A 22,297-nucleotide genomic window follows, 5' to 3' on the forward strand; every position below is an offset into this window, starting at 1 on the left:
TTTTTTTATTTTTTTTTTTTGGATTTTGATTTTACTTGAGGGTTAAGTTATCCTTTTATTTCGACATATAGATATTCTGTTTTAAGATTAAATTCCTGTGTTAGGGTCTCCCATATTTTACTGCTTTATCCTCTGCTACACTTTATTTAAAAATTTTCTTGCTGTTCTAATAATAACTCACTTCTCTTAAGCTGTTAATCGAGAAGCTAAAATTTATCATTTTGCTCTGCAGGGAAACACCTTAAAACAGGATCTTGATTCCTTACATGGGCAAGCCACTTTACTTGCAGCTCTAGTTTCTATTTCGCCAAAGTTAGCTCTTGGTTATCCGGCTAGGTAATGCTCAATCAGTCAAGTTTGTATTACATCATGCTAGTGGTTAAAGTTTCCAAATGGCTATGGTTGTTGGAGTTTTTGATATTATTATGCTTAATCCACTGTGTACTTGTGCTATCATTACAATTGCTACCCTTTTGATTAACTATTTTCTTGGCCAATCACTATTTATACGTATTTTCCTTTTGGATCTAAAACAATGATAAACATATTTCAATTTATAAATTATATGCTGTATTTATGACTTGATGGCTAAGTTTAGCCAATTCAGAAAACACAATATAATTATGAGCTATATTAATGAATATCTAGATAATTATAGATTTTTTATAAAATAATATTTGTAGCAAGCATGTAGACATATTGTCCTTTGCTTTGTTTCTACTGCACAAATAATAAGTGCCTTTGTTTCTGTAGTAGCGGTTCCATCTTCTGACTTTGTGCTGCATTGATAGGCTTAGCAAGTGCTTTCACAATTTTTTAGAAAATGATTTTAATGTCTTGTGTGGTCATGCTTTTTAGACTGCCACACTCGGTGCTTGAAGTTTCACAGAATATGTTAACCAAGTCCAGTAGGAACCCTGGGGCTGCAACTACTGAGAAAGAAGCTGGATGGTTACTTTTAGCTTCACTTTTAGCATCTATTCCTGTAGAGGTAAACTGTCATGCCCTTTTATCTTCCTTACTCCAATAATCATTTTTTAGCAACATTTTATATTTTTGTTCCTGCAGGAGCTTGAGGACCAGACCTTTGATATTCTTGCCCTATGGGCTCCCTTATTTAGTGGAAATCCAGAACTAGAAATTCAACAAAGTGGAGAATTGACATCTAAAATATGGTGAGCAACAGGGTATGATTTTATTTTAAAAATTTTAATTGTAATTTTGATAAAAAACAGAAAAATAGTACAGACAAAGGATAGCCTGTCCTCATATCAAAAATTAAAATTAAGATTGACCCAGTTTCTTTGTTCCTACCCGATCAAGAAAAAGTTATCTTGATTCTTGTAGCTGCAAGAGAAGTATGAAATAATATACACTCTAACAGTAGCTGAGCTATCAAAACTCAAATATTGATATCCAGAATCACTTCTCAGTTTTTCTAGATGTAGTTTTCTATTGTATTCTTAAAGAGAACTCATAAAGAACTGATGATGTGATGGATTGGTCTTGGGAAGTTTGTGAGATAATCATGGTCGGGAAAGCCCAAATGCTCCTATCTATCTGGTCCAGTAAAAGGGGGAATATTGTCTGGGAGTCTTTATTACTATGGGCTTGACCTGTAGACTGTAGTTCATCTTTAACCTGGCTCAGACCAGTTGATCATTTGACCAGGTCAGACACTATTAAAGATTGCTAACTAAGTAATTAAACTTGTGTTAGAATATTCCACCTGTTAAATGATGATCAGAGAAGTTGTCAACTTGAAGCCTTGAAGGCAGAAGTTTAGTAGCTCTTATTCTTTTTTTTTGTTTTTCAAGGACATGTGAAGTTCAATTGTGTTAAATAGTACACAAATAATCAATTACTAATTTATTTTTTTTAGAAGATTTTTTTTTTAATATATTTTTTTCAGAGAGAACAATTTAGCATTGTACCGGAAGAGTGATACTCTCTCTATTTTTCTGGGAGTGGGGGTATAGGCAGTACAAGTAGCTAGAAGCCTATCAGAGAGCTCTTTTTCTCTCATGATTTGAGTTCATAAAGAAGGAGATAAGCATGTACAAGCTACACCTGTTAAATTTTGTGTGGTAGAATAAATTTCAGCAGTTGGCTCTGATTACCTTTATTTGTTTCTTACTTGGTAAAAATAATAGGATGTGAAATTTGTGCTGAATTCCCCTGAAAAATGTGGTTTTCAGTGTATGGTCTGCAGCTATTGATGCACTTACAGCATTTGTTAGATGTTTTCTTTCACCTAAAGCTGTGAATTATGGGATTCTGCTTCAGCCAGTGCTTGTGTATCTTAGCAGGTATCTAGTATTCCCATTGTATTTCTTTTTAGTCAGCTCAAAATTTCTGTTTGCTATTTTTGTCCAATGTGCTGACACTTATTTCTAATCATTCATTCTGAGCAGTGTATTATCACACATTTCTTTTATAGCTGCCAAAAACCTTCCTGGGACAAAAGCTGCCCTGGATGTTCTCGTCATAAGGACATTAATAACATTCCAGTCACTCTCTGATCCTATGACATATAGAAGTGATCATCCTAAGCTTCTCCAACTATGTACTGGTCCATTTAGGTAATGACGAGTAACATGTTTCTTACGATGTTTCTCTCTATATTCTTGGATGTAAAATGTTATTTATCATTGCCTTTTTGTTTCCATTTGTGCTGCTGTATGCTCATTGTTGTTTTTGTTAAACTCAATCACAGGGATCCTTCTGCTTATGAAGAGAGCTCATGCTTGAGACTCCTGTTAGACAAAAGAGATGCTTGGTTGGGGCCATGGGTTCCGGGAAGGTGCTCAGACTTTACGTACATCTTATACACACACACACACACACACCACTATTGTGTCTACACTGTTTAGACTTCACTTTTTGATCATCCTCTAACATATTCCATTTAACTTCACATGTCTTGGATTATGCATTTGTGCTATAGCTCTCTGATTGTAATTGTGCAGGGACTGGTTTGAAGATGAACTTCGTGCTTTTCAGGGTGGGAAAAATGGTCTGATGCCTTGCATCTGGGATCCTGAACTTCCTAGTTTTCCTGAGGTAACCTTTTTATCTGGAAATTTTTATGCATTAGCCATCAATTCAGGTGATGTTTGTGAAATTAGACTTTTCTACACCTGATTTTAGCGTATGTTGAAATGAACAAACTTTACAAAAATGAGAAGTTGGAAACTAAAGCTCTTTTGCATGACGTGTGGTTAAATCAATATTGGATACCCCCCCCCCCCCCAACAAAAAAAAAAAAAAAAAAGAAAGAAAAAAAACCTTAGCACTCGAAAGGATATAAGGGTGGTCTTGTGTTTTGTGCTACCAATATACCTAAACCTTTTGTTTTAATATTACAATTCCCAAAGTGAGGATACAAGAAGGGAATGAAAAATCGACAATAAATGCTTGTCACTAGAATAAAAGAACACCATCTCCGCATTACAATTGACATGTCTGGGAAAGCTTCATCAGCGTGAGTTGTGCGCTTAAGATGAAGCTAAATTCAACACCTTCCCCTATTTAAGTTTTTAAAAAACTATTAACTGAAATATCCCATCATTCCTCTCCAATCGTTCACCCAAATCTCTAGCTGTTCTACTTTTTCTTGTTTAGATAATAGTTCTAACTAGGTTAGGTCCCGTGCCATGCACGATGATCTACAGTTGTATGTAGTTATAGGTTATTGATTGAATAGAATCATTAATTAGGCGAGGAATAATATAATATGTGATATATTGATTTTTTAGTTGTAGCTTCTAATACACAAATAAAACAAAAGTAGGCAAATAATATGAGCATTATTTTTTCTTGGATTAAACAGGTCATAAATTATTTTAAGAATATGATTTTTGGTTTATGGTTGTCTTAAATTTTATAGAAAGATTCGTGAAATCTTTTTATTTTAAAAATAATAATTACTATGGATTAATATAGAATATGTATATAAAGTATACTTCCTCTGTTTCGTTATAGTTGCAACACTTCCCTAAAATGGAAATATCACAATAGTTGCATCACACTATAAAAGGAAAGTTTTTATGGTGAAAATTGTACTATTACCTTTATTTAAAGCACCTGATCCACTTGATTATACTCCTAACAAACTCTTAAGCCTATTTTAAGTGTATTATATCATGTGAGGTTTTCTTAAATACCGTGATAAAGTTTGTGTTGCAACTATAAAGAAACGGAGGAAGTATTATTAAATAATTTGTTTCCTTAATCAATAAACTTTTTTTTAAAAAAAAAAACAAATAACTAAGGACACACCAGGAGATGACATGTGTCATTGCTATTGTGCCTTTTAGTATATAGTTGTTATTAATTGATAGTGGTGGCCTGCCTTTGTCAAACATGTGGGGCTGTGCTGTTCAATGGGGTCATGCTGAAGGCATGGCAGTGATAGGGTTTGGGTTTCAAAGGGTTGGACTGCGGTGGGGTCATGGGGGAACCACATGAAGAGATAAAATGTAGTGGGCAGAGATAACAGGGGGCTGCAGGCCCTTGGCTGATAGCAGGGGGGTATGCCACTGCCTTTGTGGTTGGCTGGTTTTGTGTGCCCTACCCAAGAAAAGGTTGACTTTAAGGCTTGGTGGGGCGGATGGGGAGAGAAGAGGGCGAGAAGAGAATTGGATTCTGCTAGAGTGGGATATGATATCTCGGGAGCTTGTTATATCTGTTGTCACTCATCATATATACAATCTAAATTTGCCAAGATTGAGTTTTTTCATTCTTGCATTGGCAGTTTTTCCAATTTGGATAACTATGTTTTCTGTGATTCTGTTATTCCCTAGCAGTTTGCTCTCTTTTATATCCACCCCCTTTTTTTTTTCCAATGTTTTACTTATTTGTCCGTTGATTATCTTCTTTTTTTGTCCTAACTCGAAGCCGGAGAGTGTGAGTAAAATGTTGGTCAACCAGAAGCTCCTGTGTTTTGGGACAATGTTTGCAGTTCAGGTACATATGGTTAGGTTAGCTTCGCTTCTCTTTGTCCTAGATGTTGCTTCTCTTTGCTCACTGACCGTTATACCTCTTTTTTTTTTTTTTTCCTGTCTTGCTTTTAGGATACTGTGGGAATGCAGTCCCTGCTAGGAGTAATTGAGCAATCTCTAAAAGCTGGGAAAAAACAATCATGGCATGCAACTCTTGTCAACAACATATGTGTGGGGTTGCTTGCTGGTTTGAAGGTTCTCAATATCTCCTTTGTAAATATAGCATATATTATATTTAAGCTGCTGCTGTTTCAATTAAACCATTGTTGTGGATGTTGCCTGCAGGCTCTGCTTTCATTCCGTCCTCAACCATTGAGCTCTGATATATTAAGTCTGCTGCAGAATATATTTCAGGTAAATTGGTGATTATTTGTTTTTCTTGCTTGGCTGTCTGTAAGCATTGTTCAAGAGCTTTACTTTTGTTGTATTTTACTGAATCTTTTATGCAGAATATTCTGTCAGAGGGTGATATATCAGCATCCGTGCGTAGGGCATCTTCAGAAGGTCTTGGGCTATTAAGTCGTCTCGGAAATGATACATTTACTGCAAGGATGGTCAGTTTCACATCTGTCTATGCTGTTACTTGTTCATAGTTTTAAATTTATCTTGCGTCGTTTTTTTTTTCCTGACCCTTTTGCCGCTTCCTATCCTCTCTCTTTTTTTTTTCTTTGTAATTCTTTTGTTTTTTCTTGTCGGTGGTTGGGTGTCACTACCAGACAAAAGCACTGCTTGGTGATCTAGCTGCTGCTACTGATTCAAACTATGCTGGCTCCATTTCTGTGGCACTTGGCTGCATCCATCGCAGGTGAAACAGAAATTTTATATTTCATTCTTATCAAAAATTTCTTCTTTCTGCCACTCAAAGACATAAGTCCTTTTTTTTTTTTTTTTTTCTCAAGAGCATATCAAGCTAGCAATTTTCTTTCAAATGCCTAGAATTTTTTTAACGGATTATTTAGGTCGTTCGAGCTTTTGAAAAACCGCTAAGTGAGCTAGCTGCTTTGTGGTTCCAGTTTTTAAGTCACCAAGGAACGCTGATGCCAATTCGAAACATATGGTTACTAAGCCACATCTTATTCTGTTGCTGCCACCTAATTGTCCAATACTATGTAGGTTTTTTATACATCCCTTACTAAGCCCAATTGACCAACACTTTTCACCCTAAATGTGTACTGTAACATGGTTTCTCTAGATGAGAGCTAGCATGCATCTAATTATACTTAGCGTTGGTTTCAAACGCATATGTGAGCTAGTTTCTCTAGAAAAGTGTACTCTTTTCTCCGCTAGTTCTTTTATAATTTCCCTCTACAATTTTGGGGGTTATGCTCTTATGTTGTTGTATAAATAATGTTGGGCAACTGGTTAAAAACATAGGATGGTGTTCAATGAAATCGCATCTCAAAGTCCCTCATCATCACTGCACCCCAAACTACGACATGCATCGTGGTTCCGAATGAACAAAAAGTTCTAAGTTATGGACATATATCAAAGATTATGAACATACTTGCAACTGTATGTTCATAATCTCTAAACTATCTTTTCATTATCCATGAACTAAATGTTGAATGTTCATTAGTTTGAACTATTTGTTCATTTGGGACCATGATGCAGGATATAGTTTTCAGTCTTTTCACTCTTCTAGAGCTTGACAAGAATTCTATTATTTTGTGTAGAAAAGATATAGTGTTTCTGCTATGCCTTTTCCTCTGTTATTCCTTTAGTCTTACAACTCTGTTAAAGTTGTAAACATTTGTGGATGTATTTTATTGCATAAATTCCATTTTTTAGCACCTATGCCAATGTAAATTTCAATATATATATATATGCTTAATTATTTTTCTTCAGTGCTGGCGGTATGGCATTGTCAAGTCTGGTACCTGCAACTGTTAGTTCGATTTCTGCTCTAGCAAAGAGTTCAGTACCTGGATTACAGATCTGGTCCTTACACGGACTACTTTTGACAATATAAGCTGCTGGTTTGTCATACATATCTCATGTTCAGGTATCTAACCTCTTGTAAGCTTGCATTGTGTAGGTTGACGCTATTTGCGCTATATCCTGTTATATACCTATAACTGATAGCTTCCTATATATGTCTGAACCAATGTGGCTCTAAGTGTTAATCTAAGTAGTAAAAAGTATTGTCATTGTAATGTGGTTCATCTTAGAGTTCTTGATACCTTTCATTGTACTCCTTTTGTTTGGGAGTAGTTTTTTTGGTCTGCGACGCTGGAACCTTCCTGTTCCACAGTCCTTCTTCTATTATTAGCTGATTATTGGCAGTCTAGCACGGCAGCTTTGGCTGTTAAATCTTTATAAAGCTTTATTTCTTTATATTCAGTTTCTCAGTGTCTAGCAAAAGGCGTACTTGGTGTCCGGAACCATCTCATTCATGCCTTGGTCCACCCTTAATCATCATGTCTAAAGATGTCTTACTTTGTCTTGCCTTGGCCTTGCCACCTTGTCTTGGCCTTTCGTTGCCTTGGTTTGTGTTGCCTTGCCATGCCTTGCTTTGGCCCTAGGGGAAGGCAAGACGCTAACCTCAATTGCCAAATATAGGTGTTTTAAAGGATAAGGTGTTCTATGTGCATATGCCTTGTGCCCACACGCCTAAAACGTTCTCATACCTTGGCTTTGAAGCACCATCCAACGGTTCAACTCTTAAGCATTGTGCCTAATTTAGCAAATTTTAGGACCAAAAGTGCATCACTACCCTCATTTAGCAAAATATAGGTGTTTTTAGGGAATAAGGTTGGGGGGGAGGGAAAGTAGTGCTGTGATTCTGTTTTTGGAGTTCAAGGATTGAGTTATACATGCCAGCATTTGAGGGCATTATGATATATGTTCATTACACTACTCTTGAACATGGAAATTTACCGATGGGGTGCCATGTTAGTATAAATATTTCATTATTTGCCATTATTTATTCTTAAAGAACATCAGGCCTTATTATTTACATCATGCGTATTACTTGGCTCTATCTCATGAATATGCCAATAATTATCCTTTTATACAAATTTTAGGCAACTCTTAACCTTGGGCTGGAGATTTTATTGTCTGAGGAAAACGGATGGGTGGATCTTCAGCAAGGAATTGGTCGTCTTATAAACGCTATTGTTGCTGTACTTGGTCCCGAACTTGCTCCGGGCAGCATATTTTTCTCACACTGCAAGGTACTAATATGGTTTGACGTAATTTGTAAATTTGGGATCTTTGGACTATATTTTTATTTGTGAGCAATATACATCTAACCTAAGATGATTATTATGTTTTTCTGCTGCTAATCTGTTAGGTTTTCTTTCATGTGGCATGATAAATCATTTTTACTTTTCCTATCTCTCTGATTGAATGTCTGCAGAACTCGCTTCTCCATATACCTGATTGAATGCGAGGCTCAGATAACAATAGTTACTACACCTGTAGAAAATGAATAAATTCTGCGCATTTCAGAAAAAACCTCTACCTCATTCCTAATTTGGATTACTGCTCAGTACTAGAAGTGATCTATGTAAGAAGATTGCTTAGAAATCAATTTAGATAAGCTGAAAGTAGTAAAGGGTAACAGAAATTATTATAGTGTTCGAAGATAATTCACTAAAAAGAAATGATGTACTAGTAAGGGACAGGGAGAGCAACTTACTACAAAGTATTAATTATTAGGGTCTTTCTTCTTGATCCATTTCTCTTATCTTTTCAATGATCAATTTGGTTCCTCGGATCATGTTAATGACAATTTTGTATTCAGTCTGTGATTGCAGAGATAAGCTCTTGCGAGGAAACTGCGACACTCCTTGAGTATGTGATCTCCCTCACAGTTTCCCGTGGTTTATGATTTGCTGTGTTATTATTGTTGTTGATTCACAATTGATATGTTTTGAAACTGGAAAGCACATGTTTATGAATATTCTCAGATGATGATTTTAGTCTGTTTCAGTGTTGAATTACGGATACATATATTGATATATTATAAAACAAATCTGGCAGGAATGTACGATTTACGCAACAGCTTGTACTTTTCGCACCCCAAGCTCTGTCTGTGCACTCTCATGTGCAAACTCTTCTTCCAACTCTCTCATCTAGACAGGTGCTCGTCTTTTGTGTTGTCTGCTCCCACCCCTCCCCCTCTTCTTAGGCCTTATTGATACTGTTTTTCCTTCTGAACTTGTAATTGCTCTTTTTCTTCTAAATCTGAAAATGCTGCTTGTGACAGCCAACGCTAAGGCATCTGGCTATATCAACCCTACGCCATCTCATAGAAAAGGATTCGGTAAGCTACGAAGACTACTCTGACATTGATGCATTATGCCAGTGGATGTCTGAAAAAGCTGGCAGAGCTCTCTCTCTGTCGGGCTTTTTTTTTTTTTTATTTTTATTTTTTTTATTTTTTTTGGAATAAGCATTGCATCCACAACTGTAGTGAGCCCCCTCTTTTACTGCTTCTGATAATCCTCATGTGTAAATATGTTTCTTCCCTGTATTAATTATGGGAATATTCCGCGGATTCTATTATTATTTATTTAAGATTCATGAAATTGAATTCCGCTGGCTAAAACTACTCTAATACAAACCTTAGTTTACAGAACTCTCTTCCATTTATTGTAGTTGGATCCTTGAACTGCTAGTAGTCTGTGCTCTCAACATTCTATTGTTTTTCTACCTTTGCTAATTTTGCTGACTTGTGAAACTTATATGCTTTTACAGGTTTCTGTAATTCATGAACAAATTGAGGAAAATTTATTTCACATGCTGGATGAAGAAACAGATAGAGAGTAAGTGAGCACTATTTCTAACAAAATTTATTTTTCCTATGTTTCAGCTGACTGCATTCTGCTTCATGTTTAGAGTTGAAGTCATGTCTTTTTTGTGTCTGAATCTTCTTTTTGCTTGTAGTTTTTATGATTCCTGATTTCTTACCTTCATGCATCTTGTTGATGTTGCCACCATTATGCATCTGGATGGTTTTGTTATCATTGTCATCATTATTATCATTAATATGTATACAATTTTTTTACTATTATTGTTTCTTATGTTTTTACTAATTAGTATTAGTTACTCATTATTTAGTATGTTGTGATTTATGTTATATGGACTGGGTACCCATGTCCAACACAGGTACGTGTCCAAGCGTCTGACTAGGCTATTTGTGAAAAAAAATTCCATGATTTTGAACTAAAAGTGAAGTGTCCATTTGTCATACCCATGTCCAAGTGTCAGAGGTCCAACATGGGTACTTGAGGTGAAATGAAGAGTCCATGTAACATAAGACTACTACTTGTGATGAATAAAGAAAATTGTAAATTGCTTATCACTACTTTTCATAAATCCAATACTGCTTTAGGATTTTATTTTTTTTTTGCGTTTTTCAAAAGAGTTTTGAATTGCTCCAAGTTTTATTTTTCCTTTTTTTTGGCTGGAATTGACACTAGTTTGCTGCTGTTGGTTTTAATATGGTATCTTTTGCTTCCCAGTGGCATAACTATTCTGAATTTTACTGTATTCCAGAGGGTCTGGGGCATGGAGAAATAGAAAGCAAGCATGTGCATATACACATGCCAGAAGTTGTGTGGTGAGGGAGTGAGGGTTGGGGGTGGGTCGGAGGGGGAGGAGTATTTTATGTTTGGAGATGTACGATTTTTTTGCAGTTTCTGCTTTAATATGTATCACATTTATTCATTTCACAGGATTGGGAGCTTAATAAGATCCACAATTATGCGATTGCTTTATGCATCTGGTCCCACCTGCCCTTCTCATTGGATATCAGTATGCCGGAAACTGGTAAGGTGTAATGGAAGTTCCCCCGCTCCCTACAGATCTTGATATTTTGTTAGCAACTCAAAGTCTATAAGTAGTCAAATGGCACTGATTTTATGGAATTAATTTACAAGATATATATTTCAAGTCAGAGTCAGCAAATTTTGGTCCAAGAAGTCAATCAGGAATTATATCTAAGAATAGAGGAATCAATACTAATGAATACCTTCAAGACCAATTATAAAATCTATAATAAACAACCAGAACACTTGGCATATGCTACGCTGAAGGCTGAATTACCTTGGATTGAAGGCTAACAAAACATATTAAATGATTGTTTAAAAGGTCAATAGGATGTACTCTACACTTGGGATCTATTTTTTTCACCTTAAATATTTTATAAGGTCTAATAGGTTCTGATATCTGTAGATAAGGGCTTTAAGTATTCAAAGGGATACCTCAAACAAACCATATCTGGGCTGTAAGCTCTATCCATATCAGTGGCGTATGTTTAACCCATTAAATACCATAAGCACACACCTCCAAAGCACTTGCTATGGCTCTTCTATAATCAATCCATTTCAGTGGCGTATGTATGACCCATCAAGAAGCTGCATGCAACCAAAGATTTTCAACCCAAATTCTCCTTAAAATGAAGGAAGAGGTAAGGACCAGGATCTAGTTGGCCTTGAAACTGATTAAAACATTTGGAGACAAGGCTGGATTTGACCCTTGTATCAGAAAGCATCATGAGTGTTTCAATCTTTCTGAACTGCTGTCTGCCTTCCAGATGATTTTGGATACTAGAAAACTAGTGGATTCAGATATTTTAGTTAGAGTGAGCACAAAAGTTAGAGGAAACGCTGTATCAGAAGGTTTTGCTTAAGTCTACCCAGAGAAAACATAGATTATAGGTACCCTGATAAATAAAGGCATTATCTCAAACATTCAAACTTGTTGCTCGAACATCTAGGTCAGAGATTCATCATCAGTGATTGTTATGATTATTGTTTAATTTAATGACAATCCCTTTTTTTAACCAAGAGTATGAACATCCAAATGTGTATTTTCCTTTATCTGATGATGCATGATTTGGCTGTCTTTAATATATCATTTGGGAATCTTTATATTGTCCTTTTTACTTATTCAGTTATTCTTTTCCAGGTGCTTGCAACATCATCTAGAGATTCTGTAATCAATAGCAGCACTGAGAAAGATCTGACTAATGCTTCAGAAGTTGACACAGGGTTAGATGTTGGAGAAGATGATGAAAATATGGTCACCAGTGGTAAATCCATGCCAAATGAAGACTATTCTGTAGATGCTTTTAGTGTAAATACAAAAAGGGAAAAGAACCTTAGATACAAGACAAGGGTGTTTGCTGCTGAGTATGTCCTCTTGCTTTTGGCAAATATCTTGTGCTTTTATCATTTGTTGCTGCTATAGTAAATTTTAATTTACATAGCTGATATAGTTTTTGTGAATGATAAATGAGATTTGCAATCAGAAGATAAGAATATTTCAAAATGTGAGACCATCCATGTAAAGTTGTAACGCTGCTTTTACCTCTCTGGCATCAGATTCCAGTAGGGAATAAAGGGTGTCATTCTACTCACAACGAAAGAATTGCTGATGTGTCACAAATCACATGAGGGAATGTGTATTCTTACTTCATACAAGCGATATCCGTGCACTTCTCCATGCCTCTTATCTGTTGTAGTTAAATTTCAGGTGCTTAAGTCATTTGCCAACAGCTGCTGGAAAGGATCCTGCACATTTTGATCTATCGTTGGCTAGGAAAGAGAAAAAGGGACCATCCTCTGGTGATTGGCTTGTTCTTCAATTACAGGAGCTAGTATCATTAGCTTATCAGGTGCTGTTTTTTTAACTGTGGCTGTTGTGCTTTTGTATTTTACCTAGATCCAACTCTAATAGCTTTATTGAAATCTGTCAAATTTCAGATCAGTACCATCAAGTTTGAGTCCATGCAGCCCATTGGTGTAGGACTTCTATCTACAATCATGGACAAGGTATGGCATGCACAAAGCTGATAGCTTTCTGTCAAAAACTTAGAACAAGCTATGACATTTGTGGAAAAAAGGGGAAATGATAGGCACTTGATTTGAATTTTATTGTGCCAAGGCTGTAAAAAATTCCTACATCATATAGAAGTGTATGAAAACATGCAAAGCATTTATGGTCACTGTTGTACAAGAGTGCTAAAAGATCTTATTATTCTGTGGTCTTCATACACCCACCCACAGACCCACTGATTTTCCACTTTCCTTGATCTGCAAATCTATTGTTAGTGTGTTGAACAAAAAACATGTGTGTACAAAATCAAGAAGGGGTTGATAACTTGGAATGCATATTGAAGCACCAGGCTCCAAGAGTGCAACAAAAACAATGTCATCTTGTTGCTTTAGTTTAACAATAAAATGATGACTAATAACTAGTGCATTCCTGAAGCTTATTTCATCTTGTTTACTGAATGCACTTTTTCTTTATCATTATCAGTTTGGCAAAGCACCTGATCCTGAACTCCCGGGAGGGCTTCTATTAGCACAATATCAGGTACGTCACATGGAATAATCCCTATAAGTGCACCATGCTATTGCTTCCTTTTTATTTTTATCAGGTTCCTCTGATTAAAAATGAGTTTTCTTTCTTATTTAATGCTGAAAACCCCACTAATTAAATCATTGTTTTAAAAAAAAATCACCTTTCAAACTCTTTTTCTTAATCCACCTTTTATCATCAGTTCTCTTCTTCTCATGCCCTTAAGGAAGATAATTTCTATGTAGTGCATTAATAAGGGCAAAATGCTCTATTCAGGTGGTAACAAGCAAGGATATAACAAAGGGTGATATGGAAAATAATAAAGAAATCTAACTGAATTTAAAAAGTGGTTTTGGACAAAAGCTTAATCGTGTGACTGTGAATTTACTTTGTCAGGCTCAACTTGTATCTGCCCTTCGTTCTGCTTTGAACATGTCTTCAAGCCCTATTCTTCTAGAGGCAGGCTTGCTACTGGCAACTAAGGTTCAGACTAAAACATTTTCCCTACACTGTCATTACTTCTATCATTTTCTTTATTTGTAAGAATATTAAATATTTTTTATTCCAGATATTGATTAGTGGTATAATCCGTGGAGATCAAGCTGCTGTTAAGAGAATATTTTCATTGATCTCCAGACCACTGAATGACTTTGAAGACCTCTATTATCCTTCTTTTGCAGAATGGGTATCCTGCAAGGTTTGATTTAGTTGCATTACATTAGTTGAAGATTATCTATAAAATATCATTGTCTTCTTATTTCTGAATTATATTGTCTGGTTTGATCTAGTTTAGTTTATGACAAATGTTTAATTATGTGGTTATAGATCAAAATAAGATTGCTAGCTGCACATGCTTCTCTAAAATGTTATACATACACATTATTGAGGGGAAACCATGCTGACGTTCCAGAGGAGTATATGGCGCTGCTTCCTCTATTTTCCAAAAACTCCTCTATATTAGGAAAACGCTGGATCGGGGTTCTGAAGGACTACTGTTATCTTCGCTTTAACCTTCACTTAAAGAAAAGTGTAAGTCAGAATTTTGTGGTCATAGCTCTACTGCTTCATTCTTGAAGTCCTATTGTTAAACATTACTTCCCTAAATTTCAGTTCTGACCATAATCTAATGTTGCAGTGGAAAACATTTCTTGAGGGAATCAAGTCGCCACTGGTTGCTTCAAATTTGAAACCATGTCTAGATGAATCTTGGCCCGTTATTTTTCAAGCAGTTGCTTTAGATGCTGTTCCTGCAGATATCAGTGTGAACAAGTCATTGGACCAAACTCAGGATAAAATGATGAAGAACCTTGTGTCTGGATACAGTATGGTTGAACTGAATTCTGAAGAATTCAAGTTCTTATGGGGATTATCTTTGCTTCTTCTTTTTCAGGGGCAAAATGCTACTGTTGATAAGCAAATATTGCCATTAGCTTTAGATAAATTTATTTCTGTTGAGTCACAGTTTGAAGAAACAAAGCCCCTAACTCCGAAGTTATGTGAGATTTTGCTTCCAGTTTTTCGATCTTTATGTGCTGAAAAGTTCTTCAGCATGGGGTTCCTTACAACGGAAATTTGTAGTGAATTACTGCAGGTATGTTGATTCGCTTTCCATCTTTCTTCTCTATTTCCTTAGTGTTCTTTAAAATTCCTTTTGGTGCTTAAGGCTTTTTACAGATAGACAGGGTGCCCTTGTGGTTTTCATACATTCTCAATCTGAGTTTGATTTTGGGCTATTTAATGAGGATGTGGCAAACGGGCAATCAATTGTTGAATAAATGAGTAATAATGTGAGACATGTCATAATACTGGGTTAAGTAGGATGTAAAATATGACCTGCATTTCTGGGTAGGATTGGCATCCACCGCTAGCCATTCTTTTGATGTGTAAACAATCTGTCCCACTTTTTATTTTAAGTCCTTCTGAAGGTATCTTGTCAACTACCAGTTGTTAGTTTATCAACTTCCAATTATATGGATTGGATTATCTGAGCTGATCAACGGACTGTGACATGAGCAAGTTTGAAAATTTCAGGCATTTGGTAAATGATAAGGATTAGATTGTGTAGGGAAAGCACTGTATTGGCCTATTGGGATTGAGTATGTGGTCAACATACCAAAGTATAATTTTTTGCATTCTTGGAAATTTCCTTCGGTGTTATATTGGCCTATTGCATTGTTATTTTGTTTCTTAGAAGTCTTAACAATCTTGTTCTTTTTTTTTCCAAATTTACTTCGGTGTTGGCATCCTTCTTTGTATGGCTGGAAGGACATTTACGTCTCTTATTTTGAGAGAAAGAGAGACATTTTCTTACTAGTGCCTCTTTAATTTGTCCAAGGCTTGCCAAGTTATTAGCTTCCATAGAATGTACACTTGAGGAATTACAGGTCTAGCATTTGAGAGAATTCCCTAGATCTATGAAAAGACAGTGCAATTTACCATTTATTAAACTTTGGCTTTTGTTCATTGAGGAGAGGCAATTTTGTTGTGGGCTTGTGGCTACTGGCTAGGGTTCCTGGAATTGACTCTAGTGTGACTGCTTAATATTTTTTTTTTCTTTCTCTATGCTGTTTATTTGTGTCTTCTCTCATTTTTGTGCTGAAATTTGAGGCTGAGTGATGTACAGTGTGTTCTTGTGTAAAAACTTTGTCAAATGAAATTTCAAGGATAATGTTTCTCCGTTATTGACTTGCAACATAAGTGGATGGACAAAATAACTAAAATAAGTAATAACTTATAGCCTTGATAACTCAAACCTTTCCTCTTGCCCGTGGTTGAACTCTTTCTATTCAATTTATCAGTATACCTTATTTGTTGTCTTCCTTAAACCACGTGACAAAGAGGCACGTTGCAAGTTTAACTGAAAGAGTACAATTTTATAATGTCAAGTCCGTACATAATGTGCTTGTGCTAAAAACTTTAAGCTTTTGACAAATTGGGCACAAGATGTACTAATGCATGAACTCTGTACCTAAGACCTGGTAACATAGAGCACAAGTAATTTCCTGTATTGGTGTATAGTATCTGAACTCTGTTCTAACTTCTGCTAAATTCAGGCCCTCACTTATGCTGGTGTTGAGGAAGATTCATGGAATACACTTGCTGTATCTGCTTTATTTGAGGTTGTTAAAGCTCTAATCATGTTTTGTTTGTATTAAGCTCATTAGTTCTTTTATTTGTTCCTTAACTCTTTTTACTCTGTTTTATCTAGTAACTAATTGGTCATATACTCCCTCCATCCCCGAAAGAACGACCCATTGGGGTTGATTACGCGGGTATTAAGAAAGTTAAATAAAAAGAAGTAAAAGTATGTTGGAAAGATAAATCTACATGGGGTTTGTAAAAAAATAGAGAGAGAAAGTAATAAAATTACATGGAAAATCAAAATTTTATATGGGAAAGCTAATTTTGCACAAATTTTGTTGTAAATTGGTGGGTGTTTTAATGCAAATGGGTCATTCTTTTTGGGACTAAAATTAGGCCAAATGGGTCGTTCTTTCAGGGACGAAGGGAGTAGTTGGCCTACAACTTCATGACAAATGCTACTTCCTTATAAGTAGAATATTGTGAAGTTTGGTTTAAAATTTCCTCTCCCCAAAAACATACCATGACCACCCTTTCAAATCCTATTACTTCTGATAACTGGTCAGGTTTCAATGCCTATGCAATTTATCAGAAATAGAGAAAGTAATAGATCAATGATCATAATATGACATATATGTCAAAATTGTAAAGGTCCTTGATGGAATACTATGTCGAGTAACAATGTGGAAATATATAATAAAAACCAAAAAGATATGTTGTCAATATAAAAAGAATTTAATCTTGTCTAGATATCATATGGGTGCAGTTGAGAGGATACTGAAAGGCGTTGGAAGCTATCCAACCAATATAAATCTAGCTTTCATTTTCTAAGAACACTTGCCTTTAAATGAAGTTATTCTTGATGATTGTTCTGAATTATTTCACATAATCTCCTTCGTTTGGTGGGCTGGGGACTGTTATATATTTTTTATGGTATGGTTTACTTTTGTTAAACTTCCCTTTAATCATTTTAGGCAGGGAACTTAATAAGACTCTTGGGATCTAGTTACTTTTATGTTATTTGGTGCCATTGTTTCTTTTTGCAGTCTAATACCTGTTTATTTGAACAGATTGTTCATAACAGTCCAGATGATTTTCTCAACATTAATAGCTTTGTCAATCTAGCAATGGAGTTATGTTTGGCTTATCTTTACAAAACCTTTGCAGGGTAATGAATATTTAACGTACTTTCGAACTTTTCTATGATTCATTCAAACTCCATAACGAACCTCTTATTTTTCCTTTTCAGTACCGGTGATATCCTACGTGACGAATCCAGTAGGGAGGGTCTGATATCTGAGCTGTTTACCATTGCAAAGATTCTGTTGAATCGTTTTGTAAATGCAGTATGTTATTTCTGTCTTCCTGAACCAATTTAATTTCGCTTATGCTATTGCTATTTGCTATTGATATTTCAGCTGTTATATATTATTTTCATTGTGCACAGAACCAACTAAATTTGATCCTGGCATTCATGATTGCTGGCTACAAGTGTGCTCGAAGCGCTGCTACGGAAGCAAGCTTCTCAAAGGTTGTTGAGTTTGTTTTACAAATTTGTGTGTTGTTGAACAGCTTTGTTGAAGGTAATGATTTTCCATTTGTATTAAATTATCCTTGATACATCAATCATATTAATACTATACAATTATTCTTGGACTCTCCAACCACCTACACTGTACCACTGTTGAGACTGGTATGGACATGTAAATGTGTCTGACTCAGAAAATACAAAGAAACGTGGTTCATCCCACAAAAGGAATCCAAATTCCAGGAAAGGCATAAAATAAAATGTGATTTTACTTTTCAGTAAGATTTCATTTGAGTCATAGCTCAATTTCAAGCTGATTCAGTGATTATTTCCTTTACTGTCAAGTTAGATAGTTCTTACTGTGTAAAGATGGGTTTTCTGTGCTTCCTTGATCTCTCATTTAATGACCCAGAGCCATAATTTAACTGGAAATGGAAGTACAAAAAATTATATCTGATAGGATCGCATTCAAAAGCCTTAGGAAATTGAGGTATTAATTGGCATGAGTTGAAACGAAACCTTGGGGCTTTAAGTCACTGAAGAAAGATGACAGCTTCGTTGTGGCCAATCATACTTGCTGCTATAGTGTTGCATTTGTATATATATCATATTATGAAGAAAGAAGATTTATTGTTTGCCAAGGGTCAGCTATGAAGAGAAAAGGTATACTGCCTGTTAAGGGAGTGTTGACTGGTCGAAGAGGTAAGTAGGTAACTTAATAAATTTTACATGAAAGATACCATAGCAAAAAGAAATAAACTTGCTTGTGATTCCATTGCCATATAGTACAAATCTGGGTACCTATTTACAGTTCTTGTAGTTATAAATTATAATCCTTTCAAGGTAGACTCTTGGATCCTTACCCGAGTTTGACGCCTGCATCCTTGACTGAGTAACATTTGTCTACTAATGTTATATTAGTGGATAGTTTCTACTCTTTCTAGTAATAATCATAGTTTTGTAAAATTTAATATTAAGAAATTTGTTATGATATTTATTTTTGTATTTTCATATAGATATTTTATTCTTGGGCTTGTGGTCTCATAGCCTTTTCTTATTAAGGCCTGCTAATTATACATCACTGTATAATTTATTAAATAATTAAAAATGTGTATCTACATTCTTAATGCAGAGAAATCTGTTCTAAAGCTTGATGCTGTCCACCATTTACAAAGTATCATTGGCGCTTGTCAAAACTTTACCAGTGATTTTGCTAAAGATTGCATTGAGGCGATACATCTGTTGGAAAATAGAAGATCCAATGTACGAAGGCTTCTGTATGCAAAGCTTGCTTTTTGCCTGGAGCAAATGATATCCTTTGCTGACCTGGCATATAAGATGGAACTTTGTCCAGAGAAAAAGAGTACCAAGAATGTAGCTACTTTCCTTGGTTGCACTAGATCTATCCAGCTTGTTATTATGGATGCTAATGTACAGGTAATTGTATTTAGGCATAGCAAGCAAGTTTGCAGCCAGTATTTACTGCACGTATATAATTCATGTTGGGGACTTTTCTCTCAGGTACAAGCGATTGGATTGCAAGTGCTCAAAAACATGGTTCAGAAAAGTATTAATTTAAAAGTCAGCTCCTTCCCATTGCTGCTAACTGGAGAACTGTTCAGCGATATCTTTATGGTCATCCAGGAAATTATAAGGGTATTTTGGCTGACCTATTTTACTTCTTATTTGGAATTTGCCATGTCATCAGTCTGATGTATTACTGTTGCTTTTGTGGCTAGAAACCTGTAACCAGAGAGTCAGCTGCTCTTGCTGGGGAGTGTTTGAGAACCTTGGTACTTATGCAAACACTTCCAAAGGAAGTAGAGTGTCAAAAAGGTCTTATGAGTTTAATTTTGGAAGCAGTTGTCATGATACTGTCTAGCACTGAAAATAGCCCTTCTGAGGTATTACCATGGAAGCTTTTGCTTAGATTGTTTATAATTGCATGTTTAATGTTAGTATTGATTAGTAGAACTTACAGTTCTAATCTTTTATTTATTGCATTTATTGTAGGAAACAATTGACTTAAGAAACACTGCCATCAGACTTGTCTCTCATGTTGCTCAAGTTCCCTCTGCCGCAGAACACCTGAAAGAGGTTCTGCTTGGAATGCCTGTGACACTTAGGCAACAGATCCAGGTAGGAATTGCTCCTGAAACTAGCTTACACATCTTGCACCTTTTTGATTTTTTGGTTTAAAATATATACTTAGCTCAAGATTGATTTTCTGCTCTTAAAGCTATCAGTTCTCCAAAGTCTAATATGTTACTATTGAAATTGAAGTAGAGTGAGGAGTTATATGGATGTCTTTTAGGGAGGTGAGGAGAACCAGATGTGGATACAGCTTCCTATGTACCAAAGTGTAATGGTTGGTGGGAGTTTAATTGGTGTGTGGGCTGTGCTAGATGCCTCCCTGGCTTAAGTGCATTCAACCCAGCCAATGCCGGGTATTAGAATAAAGAGAGCCCTCTTCCCTGGCAGATTGACATGCTGATTAACACTATTTCAGCATCTATTTAGCTTTCTGTGATAAAACCCCTCAGTAGATACCTATCCATATAAAATTATATATACAAGCCATGTAGTTGGTTATGTGAATATGCAGCTTTCATCTTTACTGTGCTGGGTGTTCAAAAGTGTAATAAGTTTCGACCTTGTTAAGTTATACACTATGAAGTATTTACATAAATCATGCCCTTGTGAATACATACTCAGTTGGCAATATGATCCCCTTGTGTTATGGAAGAATGTATCATTTTAGGGTTTTTTTTTTTTCCTGTGCATGCTCAATTGGTTTTTGTCAATTCATTTTCAATGTGCTTCTGTCACAGAATATTATCCGTGCATCCGTTACACAAGAACACCAGACAACGCAGGTCAAACCTAATGCAGGAACATTGGAAATCAAATTGCCACATCAATCATACGAAAGTAAAGAGGGAAATTCTCCTGCAAGTTCCCCACATCAAACTGATGATGATTTTGAAGATGACGATGACTGGGATGCTTTTCAGTCATTTGCTGCAGCAACTAATGCAACTACTGTGGATTCTGTATCAAATGTTGAGAGCCCCTCCATGCTTAAAGATGATGCTTTTCAGGAGTTTTCAGGCTCAACACCTTCTACTAATTTACAAGAGACTGTTTCTGAACCTCTCCAAAATGATAAAGAAGAGGTGCTTCAAGGATCACCTCAGAAAATTGATGTGCTTGAGTCTGAAAGTAATGACTTATCTTCTGAAGCATTTGAAAGTGGTGAGTCCCATGACTTAAGTAATACTTCTGGAGGTGCATCCATTCCGAATGACAATCTTGCCTCATCAGATTCTCAGCAACCTAGGGACAGTTCAATAGAAGTAAATGAAATCAATGTTGTGATGGAAGATTTGATGAACAAGGAAAGTCCAAGTGATTTGATGAGCTGTCAAGTGCCTGCAGATCCGTTACTAGCTGACAACTTCCTCAATTCAGGTCTTCAGTTGCCAGAAAAAGCTGACTTTGAGGCTTCCAATTTAGAAGTAGACCAATTGGATGCTGATCAGTCCATGGAATCTGCTGGTGTATCTGTACTTGAAGCTTCTGCTGACAATGAGAGTATTGTGATTCCTGGTAATGTTGGCAGCTGCTCAGAATTATCTGCTTACCAAGATAGTGTGATGACAAAAAAAGAATCAGATGAAAACTTCCTCAATTCTGCTCTTCAGACCCCAGAAAAATTAGCAGATCTTGAAGCTTCCCATTTAGAAGTAGACAAATTACATAGTGATCAATCCCCAGATTCTGCCAATGACTCTGCACTCAAGGCCTCTGCTGACAATGAAAGTATTGTGGCTCCTGAAAATGTCAACAGCTGCTCGGAGGTTTCTGGAGCTGAAGACAGTGTTATGGCAAGTGAAGCGGAATCCCAGCACCCATGAGACAGCAGAATGTGTATTTTTTTTCTTTTGCAGAAAAAATATATAAATTACGTAGTATTTACTAAAAAAGATTCAGGGTGGGATTTTGTTCCATGATAAACAGATTACAGATCTGCTGATCTACCCACACGGCTACACTCTAGAAGAATACTCGAGAGATTGTATATGATTTCCACCCTTCTGTAAAATGAGAAAAAGGTATCAGAAATTTATCCAAGAGATGACAGTATCATCACTAATTTGATTCCTCAAATAAGAAAAAGCACAAAGTAACGAATAACAATACATAATTCACGCTGTTTACATGATAGATGGTCCGTTGAGTATCTTTTCTCCTGCACCTCTGAAATAATCGTAAAATATCTGTACCAACACTTACAAGTAGACTGCAAAAACCAGTTTTTGCCAATCATTTTATGCAAGGAATAGATGCAATCAAGCAATTACCAAACGAAAAA

General features: G+C 35.9%; 1 pseudogene across 1 annotated transcript in view; it reads left to right on the forward strand.

Moving 5' to 3' along the window:
- LOC145595219 (protein SWEETIE-like) overlaps positions 1–22,083 on the forward strand; it is a 31,065-nt pseudogene extending 8,982 nt beyond the window's left edge. The window contains exons 13-48 of the transcript XR_014102925.1: positions 233–336; positions 859–991; positions 1,069–1,175; positions 2,199–2,309; positions 2,415–2,582; positions 2,717–2,803; positions 2,970–3,063; positions 4,900–4,968; positions 5,076–5,198; positions 5,289–5,357; positions 5,453–5,557; positions 5,720–5,808; positions 6,849–7,005; positions 8,027–8,176; positions 8,749–8,798; positions 8,988–9,087; positions 9,214–9,270; positions 9,705–9,772; positions 10,685–10,778; positions 11,919–12,142; positions 12,486–12,627; positions 12,716–12,784; positions 13,272–13,328; positions 13,710–13,796; positions 13,882–14,010; positions 14,139–14,342; positions 14,449–14,904; positions 16,367–16,432; positions 17,465–17,562; positions 17,644–17,740; positions 17,842–17,977; positions 19,055–19,359; positions 19,444–19,578; positions 19,662–19,826; positions 19,936–20,061; positions 20,754–22,083. The product of XR_014102925.1 is annotated as a protein SWEETIE-like (transcript). The remainder of the gene's footprint in view (positions 1–232; positions 337–858; positions 992–1,068; positions 1,176–2,198; positions 2,310–2,414; positions 2,583–2,716; positions 2,804–2,969; positions 3,064–4,899; positions 4,969–5,075; positions 5,199–5,288; positions 5,358–5,452; positions 5,558–5,719; positions 5,809–6,848; positions 7,006–8,026; positions 8,177–8,748; positions 8,799–8,987; positions 9,088–9,213; positions 9,271–9,704; positions 9,773–10,684; positions 10,779–11,918; positions 12,143–12,485; positions 12,628–12,715; positions 12,785–13,271; positions 13,329–13,709; positions 13,797–13,881; positions 14,011–14,138; positions 14,343–14,448; positions 14,905–16,366; positions 16,433–17,464; positions 17,563–17,643; positions 17,741–17,841; positions 17,978–19,054; positions 19,360–19,443; positions 19,579–19,661; positions 19,827–19,935; positions 20,062–20,753) is intronic.
- The last annotated feature ends 214 nt before the right edge of the window (positions 22,084–22,297 follow it).

The sequence above is a fragment of the Chenopodium album genome, chromosome 19, assembly GCF_948465745.1.
Source record: "Chenopodium album chromosome 19, dcCheAlbu1.1, whole genome shotgun sequence".
NCBI lineage: Eukaryota > Viridiplantae > Streptophyta > Magnoliopsida > Caryophyllales > Amaranthaceae > Chenopodium > Chenopodium album.